The sequence below is a fragment of the Mastomys coucha genome, unplaced genomic scaffold (genome assembly GCF_008632895.1).
Source record: "Mastomys coucha isolate ucsf_1 unplaced genomic scaffold, UCSF_Mcou_1 pScaffold8, whole genome shotgun sequence".
In the NCBI taxonomy this organism is placed as follows: domain Eukaryota; kingdom Metazoa; phylum Chordata; class Mammalia; order Rodentia; family Muridae; genus Mastomys; species Mastomys coucha.
In genome coordinates, this window is record NW_022196914.1 from 4,098,773 (window position 1) to 4,114,706 (window position 15,934).

The window sequence follows — 15,934 nt, forward strand, 5'->3', positions numbered from 1 at the left end:
CTTGTTCTCCTTCTAAGAAGGACCAAAAGCACCCACACTTTGGTCTTCTTTCTTCTTGAGCTTCATGGTTATTTGGAGCTTTTGGGCTAATATCCACTTATCAGTGAGTGCATACCATGTGTGTTCTTTTGCAATTAGATTACCTCACTTAAGATGATATTTTCTAGTTCTATCCATTTGCCTAAAAATTTTACAAATTCATCATTTTTAATAGCTGAGTATACTCCATTGTATAAATGTACCACATTTTCTGTATCCATTCCTCTGTTGAGGGACATCTATTTCCAGCTTCTAGCTATTTATAAATAAGGCTGCTGTGAACATAGTGGAGCACATGTCCTTATTACATATAGTGGAGCATGTGCCCTTATTACATATAGTGGAGCACGTGTCCTTATTACATGTTGGAGTATCTTCTGTTTATATGCCCAGGAGTAGTATAACTGGGTCCTCAGGTAGTCCTATGTCCAATTTTCAGAGGAACTGCCAAATTGATTTCCAGAGTGATTGTACCAGCTTACAATCCCACCAGCAATGGAGGAGTATTCCTCTTTCTCCACATCCTCTCCAGTAGCAGCAGCAGCCTTTTCAATTGTGTATATCATGTACAAATACATACAGGTGCACTTGTGTGTGTGTGTGTGTGTGTGTGTGTGTGTGTGTGTGTGTGTGTGTGTGTCAAGGCCAGAACCTTGGGTGTCATCTTCAGAAACTCTGTTCATCTCCTCTGAGCAGCGTTTCTCATTGGTATGCAGCTCATCAATGAGGCTACATGGGCTGGCCATTGAGTCCTGCCTCTACCTCCCCACCACAGGGAATACACATATGGGCCATTGTACTTGGTGTTTTATGTGGGTGCCAGGGCTAAATGGAAGGTCCTCATATTCTCAAGGCAAATACTTTACTCACTGAGCTCTCTCTAGCCCCAGAAAGAGGCTACTCTGAGGACTTGTCATCTTCAGATTGTTAGAAGTCAAAGAGACAAGAAAGAAGAATGGCTTCACATACCATGTGGGGAAGAGAGAGTATCCAGGCCTTTTCCTCAACCCCCAGAGCAATATTTATGAATATTATACCTATGAAAACAGACATCCATATCCACCGCAAAAATATATCATGCCCTGCTCCTGGCAGGCTTCCAAATAGCCCCAGCTGCAGCTTTAAGCAAAACCTCTTAGCAGCCACTTGTGGTGGCCATGAAATCTGATCAGAGGGGAATCATATTCCTCATACCTGTTCAATTTTGAAACCAAAGTCATAGAGCAACAAACGAATATATCCCCAGGTTGATGATTCACTAGTCCAGTGACTGTAAAGCTGGCATGAATTTGTAAACTTGTGTCAGCCAAAGTTAAAGTGGGGGACTTGCAGAGAAATCCAGAAGAGACTTAAACCATAGAACAACCCCTCTGAGATGGGTACAGATATTCTGTGAAAGAAAGCAAGGTAGGACATGATGACAGGCTCTGAGGTTTCTGAAAAGGCTTGGGGAGCACAGGAAATTCAGCCCAGCTTGAGGACAGTCAGACTTTCCTCAACATCGACACTCTCTCCTCTTCCTTCCCATCTACTAAGTCTCTGTAGAATTTCTCTTCAATCCAGGTCATATTATTTAGGCACTTCTGTGTGCCTAATGTGAGTATTAGAGATGTCAGCTATGGTGAAGGGAAGACTCAAGAGATAGGTAAGGCAGAATTCTTACTCTCCAGAGTTTAAAATACACACACACACACACACACACACACACACACACACACACGCATACACACCAGAATACACACATACACATATACATCATAACACAGAGTGAAACACAGAGACACACCCATACACAAGAATAAAACACACAGAGAGAAACACACACAAGAATACACATAAACACAGACCCAGAGAGCGAAACACACGCATATACATACACACAGGTGTTCCAACATACCTAAAGTGAATTAAAGAAATCTCCATTGACAACAGGGACTGAGTTAGGCCTTCATATCCAGGTCATCATCCATGAATGTTTCCCATTTATTATTAATTCATTCACTTATTCCTCCAATAGTCACAGCACCACAATTTACCAGATACTTGATGTCTGATCATGAGCAGGACAAGATACAGGACCTGAAGCCGTGAAAGCATCACTGGGCTTTCACTTAGCTTCATCATCGAGCCTCTGGTAGCACTTATTGTATCTTTGGTTTCATGCTAGCCAGTGACAAGTTGTCATTCATGATGTTCCTAAAAATCCCACCCAAGGCCTCCACTTCTGTAGGCTGACCAGGCATCCGACCCTGTTCACAACTTAACGCGTGCTATCTCCTTTCATCCTTAAGCCAGCCTCACATAGTGTGCTCATCCTCACTTTGAGCTTAGAGACTTTTGCCCATAGAGATTAAAATTTTACTCAAATCACACAGCTCAAAAGGACTTCAGTGCAGGTTTCTCTGATCTAGGCTGTGTTCCTGGGAGACCCAGCTGTGCCCCTCCTGGGCACTAAGAATCATTTCATTAGAATAAGAAGGAAACTGCTGTGAGTAGGTTTAAAATGTTTATGCCTTCCTTTTGTAGCTATCAAAAGTACCTAATCTTGCCAAATAAAACATTCTTATTTCTCATTGGCCAACAAATGAATTTTTTTTTCTTTTTAGAAAAAATTAAAAATCTTAAGACTTAACTCAGCTCTATATTATTTTTAAATTAAATGAGTCTTTCTCTAAAAGCTAACCCAAAGAAAGAGAAATGTTCTTCCAAAATACTTCATCCCCAATACCTCTGACCCCCATCCCACTAAGTACACCTCAAGGCCACCATCAGCACACTTGGCAGGAGCTTCCCAAGAGCCTTGAACTCTCTGGCTTAACCCAATCCTCCCTAAGGTGGCCCAGCAGGGGAGAGGAGACCCACCACGGTACCCTGACATTTCCCATGGCTTCTTTGAAGGAACAGCTGGACCATAATAGAAGGTTACTCAGGGATACCCATAGGTTTGACAGGACCCTGTAATTTTAAACAGGGTGGACACTAAATCCATCCAACTCCGGAATGTTACTACTCTCTCAGGAACCTGGGCGAAGGTTCTGGTGCTGGCCTATAAATCTCGCTGGCCTAAAATACCCAAAATTAGTTTCCGTGCTGTGGGAACATAAAAATGATATGGCTTTTTTCTTTGACATGTCACTTAATAAAGAGTGGGAGGTGGAGCCCGGATGCTGACTGCCATGTCTCTAAAGGGTTTACCCATTAAAAATGGGAAGCACTTTAATTACCTGTTTGGTTTTGTTATATGTGTGTGCTATATGTTTTAGGGAGAAAAGGGTCTTATGGACACTCAGGAAATTATATCATTAATTATGCCTGTCAGAATGTTATGTAGCCCAAAGTAATTGAAAATTCTTAGGGCTGATTTTTCTTGTTTGTTTTGCTTTTTAGGTTTTTAACCGTTTTTAAAAGATTGTTTTTAGGTTTCCAGAGATTCTAAGCATTTGGTTAATGAAGAGAGTAAATTATTTTTGTTGGGAATAATTCCACAAAATAACTACACAGTCTCCGTACTTGACTTTGGATCTTGTTAATTGATGGCTTGCTTAAAAGAGAATTTACTTTCCCAGAGTATGTGTGTTCCTTAACCTAATATTAATGTCAATTTGAATTCCTGAGCCACGGGGGAAGAAAGGGTGATATGGGAGGGAACTGGGATCAGGGATGCTGACAGGCATCCCCCATGTACAAAAAGAGACAGGATTACACGTATGGAGTGCCATCCCCTGATGTTAACCCCCTGGCTATTCAGATAATAGAGTTCAGCCATCTCTAGGCTAGTCATCAACTAGCAGATAACACTCTTGGGTGGATGAAGAAAATGGCATCCTGGTTTTGGGCCATGATCTATCTGATTGTTCCAGATCCTAGGTCCCTTTTGACTTCTTTGGGTTGGGGAATCAAAGATATCATTCTCACATTTTTGGAAGATAAACTCTACAATAAGCATATCTATTATGCATCCAACTAGACAGAACTGGTTTTCAGGAAACCCCAAGGGAGTCAGCCACTTAAAGGAATCAGAAAAGAGAGTTCTAATTGACTGGAAAAGAAGAAAAATGTAGACTTTCAATCCAGAGATATATTTCTAAATGCTCGGCAGTTGTATTGCCTCTTCATTGTTCAGTGGTTACCATCCATGGTCACCATCATGCTTTTTTTCTGGGACAAAAGATCCAGAAACATTCCCACATGTAAGAAGGAGGAACCTTTAGCACTGTAACAATTTCAAAGAATGGATGAGACCCTGACCTACACTGCAGGTGGGAATATAAATTAATGCAAACTTCCTGGAAACCTACTTGGCATAATGTTAGGGAATGTATAAAAATGTTCACACCATCTAAATCAGGAACTTACCTTAAGGAAATAATCAAAGATGGAACTTCAGATTTATACTCAAAAATGTTTATTGTTACATTATCATGCACATGCTCAGGGGACAGGCTAGATATAGAAAATGGGAGATTGGCTAAATAGATTTTAATGTACATGCCATGGAATTCGAAAGGGTTGTGAAAAGTTACTTTTTGGAAAATAGTTAATGCTGTGGGAAAAATGTCTATGTTGGTGAGTAGATTGGGGGACTGTGGTTGTTTTTATCTTGTTTTGTATAATTATCTGTGTTTTCCAAATCTTGAGATGAGTGAGAATTATTTATAAGCACAGAAAAAAAGATATCATCGAAGAACAAAAAGAAAGAATATTGTTCCCACTCTTCAGTCCAACTATGATTTGAGCTCCATGTTTTTCCCAAAGATGAATTCGGGAATCTTTTGTACATGAATGATGTGCACCAGAGAACTGTATCATAGCTAACATTGCTGTGAAGTCCTCTCTCCTTTTGTGTGCAGTCTCTCCCAGAGGAACCCAGGATGCTGTAGATAGGTAGCTTCAGATGAATACTACAAAGCTGGTGTGAAGACCAGCCTTGATAGCCAATGCCAACAGGACGGTTTATTCCTTTAAGTCCTTAAGGGCTGCCTAGCAAAGATCACATCAGCATTGATGGTGGCCTGACTCTGAAAGACAGAACACTAGTCATTAAGCAGAGCCAACTGCCCCTCAGCACTTGCCGCCAGTGTAATTGGTGTCTTGCTTTCCCATGCCCTTGTTCCAGGAAATGACTTGGTTGTGTTTGGAGTTTCTGTAAATGGCAGTCACCCTTCTAGAGAAGGTCCATGTCTACCTCCCCCTTACTCAAGTCAGTATGTATTTATCAGAAGGTAATTTTCCCCCTATGACTCCCTGGGTTTACATTAGGGCCATGTCAGTCACATCACAGGGGGGCACGTGGAAAGAAGATAAAACTTCCCAAACATGAGAAATGTTCTGTCTTTAGCCAACTCCCAGACACACTTTGCCAAACATTTTCCTCTGAAATTTTCAAGGCCACGTGTTTGAATGGGAAATTTAATCCACATGTTTCTGATTCATACGTTTGCTCAATGCATCAAAATATCATCTCTTTGAAGTCCAAATGGCCTTTTTAATAGACTTCTTCCCTAAGAATGGAAACCTGTACTTGGCCAAGGACTAACAAATTTGAACCATCCAAAGCCTAAGTTTCTTTCAAAGTTCCCAACTTTGGGAGATTGAGCTAGACTTTGTAGCACACCCTGTAAACCCCCCCACCCCAGTTACCACAATGTGATCATAAATTTCAGGGCTCTTCACTGTACTGGTCCTTCTTGGTTCTATTCCCATATATTCATGGACTCCTCACTGAAAGCTAAGTGCCTAAGAGCTGTCTTCCAGGGAATTACCACAACAATTTGGTGAAAGAGAATGAGCAGAAGAAGGGAGTACCCACTCCCCCCCCCCACACACACACACACTCAAGAACCTGAGAAGATGATCAAGTGATTGGCCAGATGGGAGAGTATGGAAACAGAGGCAGCTGCAGACCGAGTATGGGATTCCAGCTCTCCCCAGAAACTCTGACTGTGAAACCTCAGAACTTCCAGGATTCTATTCCCAAACGTTACCTTGTGGACAGTGCTCCAGACCTCCTGCTCAAAAATGCAATTCTAAGTCTAGGCCACCCCTTCAAATCCCCCTTCCAAAGACAACTGGAAACATAAATCAGTGTTGTAGAAACGGAAAGTTAGGGAAGTGGTTTGGGTAAGATAAGAGTACATTATCTATCCCATGCAATGTTTCCATTGCTAAGCCCTGCCCGCCAGCTGGGCTCCAGAGCACAGGCCAGGGACAGGAGGGGTGTGTGTGAGTTAAGCAGATAGGGTGCTCTTTTTGCCTCCAGACTCCTATCTAAACTGTGATCTGCCACTGTACTTGGCATTAACTAACACAGCAGTCTCCTACTGAGTAAACTGAACGTGTTTATCTAAATAAGATTTAATGGACTACTCTACTGTTTCTTGAAAATCCCTTCTATGTCTTTTCATTCACAAATACTTAGAAAATTTGAACATAGCATAGCTATGAGCCCTAGCTCCCTGATGTGCCCACCATTAAGCCACATTTAGTGAAAATAAATCAAGTCTGTGTCATAAGCAATTTGCCTGCTCTCTGTCATTAATCACGTCAAGTAAGCAGATGAACAGTCATTTGCAAATGGGCATAAAATACAAGGAAAGTGGCTGAAATTTCCCTTAAGCTTGTCTTGTAAAAATAATAACTGAAGATGTTATCAGTTCAAAGATAAAGTACCATACACATACACACACACACACATACACACACACACACACACACATACACACACACACAAGTGTCTACATTAGAATGGGAAAATTGTGGTTTGATATTTAACTTTTTTCAAATGGCTTTCTAATGAACTTCACCAATCAAAACCATAATGGTCTTCCCTGGAACATATAAAACCAACATAGAGTTCAAGTTGAGTTTTAAAGAACTGCTTATCAAAACTTTGTCAGTCTCCAGGGTTGACATGCCATAAATAAGAAGCTCTTCACCGTTTAGTTTTCTTGATGGAATCTACATTTGCAAATTTTTAGAGAGCTGATAGATAACAAGGCCACCAATTCATGTTCAAATAATGACATGTCCATAACTACCATGTGTTTCAGGGAAGGCAACTAAGTGCTGCTTCTGTTATCCAGATGGAAAAACTGAAATAGGTGGCCTGTTACATAAGATGCCAGCAAGCTAGATTTAGATCCTGAGGGTCAGCATCTCCTGGTTGGGATTTAAACCTCTGAGCAGCATCGCATCCCAACAGTTCTTCCTTCCTCTTCCTCCCAAGGGACTGTGAGAGGCCTTGGGGATGGATAATCTGGGTTCTGTGGCTTTTCAAAAACTGATTAGCAGCCAATCCTTACCATTCATTCAAATTTTATGCAAATGTTCAGGGTGTCAAATCTATAGTCTTGGAGAGGATCTGGCTGAAGGTTAAGTAGTCATATAACAGAAACCTCTTGTCCATTTGATCCTAAAGGGACTCAAAGACTGACCAGAACACCTCAAAGCAAAGGTTAGAAACCTGTGAAATAGTACATTCCCCAAAGCATCCCCACTTAAGTTAAATGGCTTGTCTTGGGTCTTAGCTAATGAGAGAATTGGGCCTAAAGCTGTCTGTCTTCATTTTGTTGACTTCTATAGCCAGTACCTCACACCAAACCCCATTAGTAGAAGACTGTTTTCCAAATCAACAAACCCATCACTGCTGTTCTTCAAATACCAGAGTCAAAAGTAAAATGATTAATGTGTGCAAGAGAGAACTTCTTAGAATAAGAAGTAATAGTAAATAGAAGGTAGTGCAATAGTTTAGATCAAGAATTGGCAAACACTTTCTATAAACAGCCAGATAGTAAATAGTTTATGCTTTGCAAGCCATATGGTCTCTGTTGCAAGTATTATAATTTTTACTACAGCCAGAGACAACATGTAAACGAGAACAAGCATGGCTGTGTTCCAATAAAACTTTATTCATGGACTCTGAAATGCAAATTTCATATAATTTTCACATGTCACAAAATATTATTTTTTTAATTCCTTCCTCTCAATTTAAAGATGTAATAAACCATTAGTAGCACACAGGCAGATGTCCAGATTTGGCTCACAATGTTTGTCAAATCTGGTGTAAAAGAAAACTTTGCTGCACAAAACTCAAGTAGATGTGAATAGAATTTGAAGGTTCTTTGAGTGACATTCTTGGAAGAGCTCAGACAATGTGGTCACTCTTTGGGCATTAGCATTCAAGTGCCAGGAACTGAGCAAATCTCCACTGGGGCAACTGTTATGTTTCTTTGCCTTTGGTTGAGAACCTGTAGACTATGTGTCCTGCTAAGAGCACAGCGAACATAGGATTCTCAGAAATGAGAGCATCCAGGACTCAAGGTTCCATATAGCAGATACTGATCACCCAAGTCAGCGGCTTAGTTCACTCTACATTAGCAGCAATCCTGGAATGGTTTATTTACTGAAGTCAGAATCATCCATTCACTGGGTTGTCTTCAGACAGGAAGTGTCCAATGGAGATCCATCGGCAGAATTCTAGTGGAACCAGCCTGGGATCACAGGTAAGTTGAGGAGAAGGAATGCAAACTTGGGCATGTTGTCTTACTAGACAGCTGAGGATTTTACTTTTAAAATTTGACCCATTTAGCTCTCCAAAATGGGGGTGACTCATAACAGTCATTAACAGAGGAAAACAGAAAAGTAAAATATTTCTCTATTCAATGATTCATGAGAAAATAAAAGGTTGGTTTACCTCTAAAGTATTTGTATTCCATAGATAGTATTTTATTAGTTTGGGGGGTTGTTTTTGTTTGTTTGTAACAAAACAGGCTTTGAATATCAAGTCTTGGATGCCATGTGCGGGATCCCAGTTAAGCTGTTGTCTAGCTCTTCTTAACCTAACCCTTTCAGGTATGAAGTGAATCTAGCAACACCTAAATTTACAGAAAGAAAGAAACACAATATCACCAAGCCTCTGATACAGTGTCAAACACAATCAAGAAGGGACAGGATGGACGATGCTAAAAGGCAACTTAAAAATGTGATTTCTATCCTTACCACATAGATATATTTACACATCGTGTTCACTGTGGCTCTGCTCACAAAGAGCTGGGAAGTGTCCATCAACTGATGAATGAATAATGAAAGTGTGATACGTATAAACAATGGAACTATATTCACTGTAAAGAAAAGTGAAATACAATGTACAGGAAAAATGGATGGAACTGGAAAATATCATACAAAGTGAGGTAACCCAGGCTTAGAAAGACAAACCGCAGCTTTCTTTGAGTTTTTACATTCGTAGGTTTTATTTGGAGTCTAAAGAAGTCAGGAAGATAGAACAGGCCCATGATAGAAGGGGAGAGAAAGAGGTCTTAGGTGTGTGGGGGGGAGGATACTAAAACATATCTGGTATGACAGTAGGGGGGACATCATGAAGGTCAAAGGCTTAACTGGGGAAGGAAGTGGGGTTATGGGGGGGGAGGTAGCAAATAGGCTAGCCCAATTGAAGGATTATTAAAAAGCCTTATGGATAGTCACTACTTTGTAACCTAATTAAAATATATACCTTCTGTTTGTTTAATTGTTTTGTTCTTCAAGACAATGTTTCTCTGTATAGCCCTTGATGTCCTAGAACTCACACTGTGGATTAAGTGGGCCTCAATCTCAGAGCTCTACCTGCCTCTGCCTCTCAAGTACTGAGATGAAAGGCATGTGGGGCCACCTGGAAAAATATACAACTTTTTAAAAGGAGTTCAAATAGAAGAACCTTGTGTAGGTGAATAAGGTTTCCCTCAGAAAACACTGGTTGTTAAATGAAAATCTCAAGGCCATGAATGGAATGCCTCCCTACAAGTCATTGGTCAAGGGGGCTCCAGAAGTCCCTCAGACAACACAGGCTATTGTCATTGATCTTGGTTTCACACCATAACCAGATAGCAAGAATATTATAATATACCTTGATTGCAAGACATAGAGAAATCAAGCTGGAATGCACAGAGAAACTTCCTCCATTCTGGCTGGCTTTCAGAGTGGCCAAAGGTGCTATATAGTCTAATAAAGGAGTCATTAATGGACTTGGCCAGCAGTGAACTCTGCATACTATAATACTGACTTTCCAGGCAAGATTGCCTACAGATGTAATAATGGCATGGCTATTATGAGGGTAACCAACTGCTTTCCACATGGATTTGAGACTTTCCTCAGGAGATAAATTTATATCTGGTACCTTGTCAAGAGCCCATGGCTAGGGAGGTCATAGGCCCTAGCCAGGGAACATAGTGTGATTTTGCTAATGGATATGCCATTAAACTGCATTCTGAATATTTATAACCAAAGATTAGTACTTCTCTAAACCTTAGAGAAGCTCCTATTTGCAATGGGCAGCTGTCAGTGAAGAGAGCACAACTGGTCAAAGTCCTAAGAACACTTAACTGTTGAATTCTCAGCCCTAGATGGGACAACAATATCAACTGCAAGGATCAGGAAACATCACAGAAGATGTTGCACAAAAGCTGCTTAAGACCAGCCAGTCAATAATTGCAACACAGCTGGAAGAGGGGTCTGTGAGGTCGCACCATTAGCTGAGGAATTCTTAAACTGATGGCTACCAGCAGAGATGAAGTTGTTAATCTTTGAAGGTAAGGTCACTGGTAGGTTGCCCAGGAGCATGGAGGTAGCACTAACTGGATCCAGTGACTTATAAAAAGAAAGGGGGGGGCAACAAAAGGAGCTTAGTGCTGTCCTCCAGAGCCGCATTGTCTGGCCACTTCTCCACTGGACTTCACCAGGCACACAGCACCAGGAACATCTAGACAGGAACCTAGAATAACTGTCTTCTGAGTTATTCCAGCAGCAAATAAAAACAGCATGCAGAGGCCCACAGCCAAATGTCAGGCAGAGCTCTGGGAGTCTTGTGGAAGAGTAAGGGATAAAATCACATGAGCTGGAGGGGTCATGAACACAAGAAGACCTATAAAGTCACCTAACCTGGGCCCATGGGCACTCACAGACATTGAACCACTAATCAAAGAGCATGCAGGAGCTGGACCTAGGCCCTCTACACATTTGCAGCAAATGTGCAACTTGGTCTTCAAGTGGATCCCTAACAACTGGAGTAGGGGATGTCTCTGAGTCTGTTGTCTGCCATTGGATCTCCTTCCTCTACCTGGATTGTCTGGTTCGGCCTCAGTGAGAAAGGTAGTGGTTAGTCCTGCTGTGACTAGATATTCCAGGGCAGGGTGGTACCCAAGAGGTCTTCTCCTTCTCTGAGAGGAGGGGGCAATGGGAGAGGGTCTTATAAGGGTTGGGACTGGGAGGAAAGGAGGGAGGGGCTGCAATCGGGATGCAAAGGGACTAAATAAATTACTGGAGGAGCATGGAAAGAGAACAAGAAGGGGAGACACATGTTAGGGAAGTAAGATCCTGGAAAGATTAGAGGGGAAAATTAGAAGTATGTAAGATCAAGATGCATTATATGATGTATAAAATTACCAAAAAATACATTTTAAAATATTTTTTTAAAAGAAAAAAATGTGATTGCTACAACATTGAGCCTCACGAATGTAACCATCTTGGCCAAAATCAATACATCTCAAAGAGATTGTGTGCCTCTCCCCTGGTCATTAGACTACTGGACCAATAATCCTGAGAATCTCATACTAGGAAAAGAGAAAGTCTGGAGCCCCAGCATCAGTGAGAGGAGGAACCTGTCTCCAGGAGATGTCACACAGTCCTGGCAACTTGTCAGCTCACCTTGCAGGGCAGTCTGGAGCTATGATGGTGATGAGCATATTCACCTTGATCCAATTAGTTGTGAACCCTTCTTGCTGTCTGTTTAAACCTAAACCTCATGTGAAGACTCCACAAGACAAACTCAAGGAGTCATTGGGTCTCTCTCTTTGTTCCTCTTCCCAGTGTTCCACACTGAATGGATCTCCTGTCTCTGCATTCACTGTCCCTTGTCTGTTTAATTGGTTTATGGGAATGGATGGGCCTAGCCCAGCTTCTTAGAATGGCCAGAGCCCAAGCTTTGATCCTAAAACTGATAGTAACCCAAACACAGTTGAAAAAACCCACTGTGCATAATGACAATCTTTTACTACAATGGGCTGTGTTGATAAAAGTTAGACTCTAAAGACTGGATTTGGCTGAAAGAATATTTATACAGACCCTGTGCACTCTGGATGGCTGGTCAGGGATGATCTATCTGCCAGTAATCAACGTCTTTGAGAAACAGGAATAACTATAAACATCACTGTGTGAGAAACAAGGAGTGAGTTCTTCTCAAGGCAAGCTGCAACTGCACAATTTCAAGATGACATTTTATTTCATCTAAAAGAAATAATTGCACTTATTAAGGTAGTGTTCCCCAGTGGATCGGGATCTGGAAGCAAGCTTCTATCATCTAATAACAACCATGAGCAAGACTGTTTGGGGCTGAGGAACTCACAAGACTCAAAACTATATTTCCAAAATGAGTCACAACCCAACAAAAGGACTTAGGTACTAACACCTAATCTCCATTGAAATCAAACATTTATTCTTACAGTGTTGTTTATATTATTGAGTTCTGTTTTTTCCCTCTTTTTTATAGTTAGAGATCAGGTTGTGTGTCTTGTTGCTGTTTTGTTGTATAGGTTGTAGGAAACCAACTGTGGCTAGCTCTCACCTTCCTTAAAATAACAGAATGGGTTAGGTCTAAGCTGGTGGATTTGGTTGATGGAGACAAACAGATTCAGCAAAGTCACCCATCTTGCTTACTTGACTCTCTGGCTATTAGTAGGGAAAGCACATTTAACAAGCCAAAGCTTCATTGCAGTCTTAACCTGGCTCAGGCTTCAGTCTGGACTAACTCAGTAGACACACGTTTCTCCTATCAGAACACTAAAGAGCTATTCAAGTTTACAGATAACTGTAGAAACTTGTAACAAGCCAAAGCCAATCAAGTTTTCTCAACCTCAGGTAAGAGGTACAAGCCAAGGCTCCACCACTTGTGTGAGCGCGAAAGGTAGATGCTCAAAGCCGACTTACAAGGACTGGAGTGAAGACAGCTTAAAAATGTGGTTCTCTCATTCCTAAGTCTTCCAATTGGACATTAAATTCAAGATCAAAGCAAAATACAACCCCACCTGTCCTCTATGTGTTTCTTCATGTCAAGTGACCTTCCTAATTTGAGAAGTAAATATTTCTGTCAACAAACTTGCTGGGAATTGTCAAGACAAAACAAAAAAAAACAAAACCATAATCTATCTCTTAACTAACTTAAGTTTGTTTAGGTGTTTTATGAAATTCACAACACATGCCATGATGTTAAAATATGCAAGTTAAAAAAAGCAACACACATGTGTGAGAGATGATTTACACAACTAACCTTGAGGTAGGGAAAGGACCACCATACAGAATATTATGATCTGGCTGACGCTCTGTGCTTAACTTGAAGATTTTCCCAGCAAATACTTGGCAGACCCCAGGTTTGAAGCTAGGACTGTCTCACTGCCACACCCATCCCATTTCTATAATACAATAGCAGTTTGCCAAAGATAGAGCTATGAATGCCCTTCATTGCTTGTCATATGAGCACTGTCTGTAAACACAAAAGTTTCTCTAACGAGTCCTAAAGTATGGCAAACTCAAAAATGGAGGACATCAAATTAAATGTGAATCATTCCAATAGGAAAACAATACTAGAAAGTCAAAATTCTCCTCAAGTCCATGTCAATGACAGCAATGGATGAGTCCCTCGAGCCACAGGTCCAACCTGGCTCTGTCAAGCCCCACTTTCTATGATCATTCACAAATTTAACAGCCAACCTCAACAATAATCTCTATAGCCTCATAAATCCAGGTCCACAAAATCAAGTGAATTTCACATTGGTCTGTTCTGTTCCATATATTGAATTTCATCATCTCTTGAGGTTGAGTTCTTCCCCAGGAATAATGGAAGCAATTTAACCACCTGCATTAGTGCTTTCAAGTTCAAGATCAATTTTATTAGGTACGCTCACTAGATAGTGGCCAAGATGATACATTTTGAAGATCATTTGCTGACTGTTAAAGTGGCATCCACAGCAGGATTAGAGTATGGGCACTATCCTCTCCTAAACCCAGTGAAACATGATCACAGCTGGACTCTGGCCTAGGATTGTTCCCCACACAGTGCCCCAGAGAGCAGCTGTCAATCATTTGGAGTTGGTGCTTCGGTTAAAACTAACCTACAAACTCCAGTCTACACTCATCAGTTAACAGGACAGGCCAAGGTGAATCCATGCAGGCTTTGGTCCTCATCACTGGTTTTCTGAAAACTGCCAGAAAATGGTTTAGGATCTAGAGGAAAGAGAGCTTACCTCTGACCTCAACACTTCAAACCTGACTTCACACCAGTTTAAAACACTTTATGGCACCTTTCCATTCATCCTGTGCTCTGCATGTTCCTCTCTGTCCTGAATTCTGTCTTTAGCGCAGCTGACACATGCTGTAGGGTCTCACAGCTGTCTCCAGAGAGGAGCCCCGTACTTTTTAAACAGCCTTGCTTTGTGCCCTGACCTGCAGACCGGCTGCATACTTTGGTGTTCTGACAGCCAGTCATGTCTTTTGTCCCAGGCACATGGATACAGTAGGGTAGGGAAAGTTCACATTGAATGCTCACATTGCAAAATGTAAATAGATGGCTCAGTCCAGAGGCCCCGTGCACTAGCTGGGAAGATGAAACCTCCCAAAGAAAAAGAGATGGATCCAAAGAGGGCTTTTCAGACAGCCCTGCAGGACAGTGGGGGCTCTGGTAGCCATACCTGGAAGCCAAAATGAGGGAAATCCATGAGCAGCAAGGGACCAGATCCCTCAGGAGAAGGGAACCTGTGGTTATCCATTCTCTCATTCCTTCCTGACCTGTGGCCCCAGATTTCTTTGGTTTTGTTTGTTTGTTTGTTTGTTTGTTTGTTTGTTGGGTTTTTTTATTAATCATTTTATTCTTCTACATTTCAAATGATATTCCCCTTCCTGGCTACCACTCCACAAACCCCTTACCCATCCCCCCTCTCCCCTCTCCCCTTTGCCTCTTGAGGATGCTTTTCCACCCACCCACCCATTCCCACCTCACCACTCCAGCATCCCCCTTCAATGGGGCATCAAGCCGCCACAGGACCAAGGGCCTCCCCTCCTACTGGCCCCAGATTTCTTCTGACCTACTTCTTTTCCTTCCTCAGCCCTGACCCCTCCTTCCTCCTTATCTTTTATCTTCTTTTGTTGCTCTAATATCTCACTGCTTCGTATTCTCCCTCCTTTTGCTCATTGGTCTAACCCAGCAGCTCCTGTTTTCCTTCTGTTTGGAACTCATATCACTTTCTTCCTGTTTCCCATAGAACATCCATCGCTGCTTCTGTCTAGCTAAGACTCTGCATTAAGAGTCCCCGCCTAGCCCGCTCTGTCTGCCTGCAACAGGCTGTTTTCACAAGGAAGGGATGGGAAGGGTTCTGAATTTCATCACCCAGCACAAGTGGCTGGGGTGTCACCTCCCTTTATCCCTCCATTCTCCTAGACTACCTATTTTTAATTTTACCTTTTGTTATTTTAGCCTATTACATTTTTTATGATTTTTTTACAACATGAGTAATGTGTTTATTATATATTAGTAAACAGAAAGGTGAAAATAAAAGATCACCTGCTGTTTCACCCTCCAGAGAGAACTGGTGCTTATAATTGACTTGATGAACATCACTTGAAATATTCAAAGATGAGAGAGAAAGGTACTGTTTTTGCTTTTATGGAGCCTATATCCAATGAGGAAAAAAATTCAATAAACCACTATAGCATATTAAGAAAGAGCAGGGTCAGTAGGAGCAAAGGCCAATGATTTATACTTCTGGTAAATCTCCTAGAAAACAAGTGGGAATTGGCCAAGTATAAAGTAGAGAGAGGGAGGACACAAGGCAATAACTCTGAAGATGGAGAGCTGGGC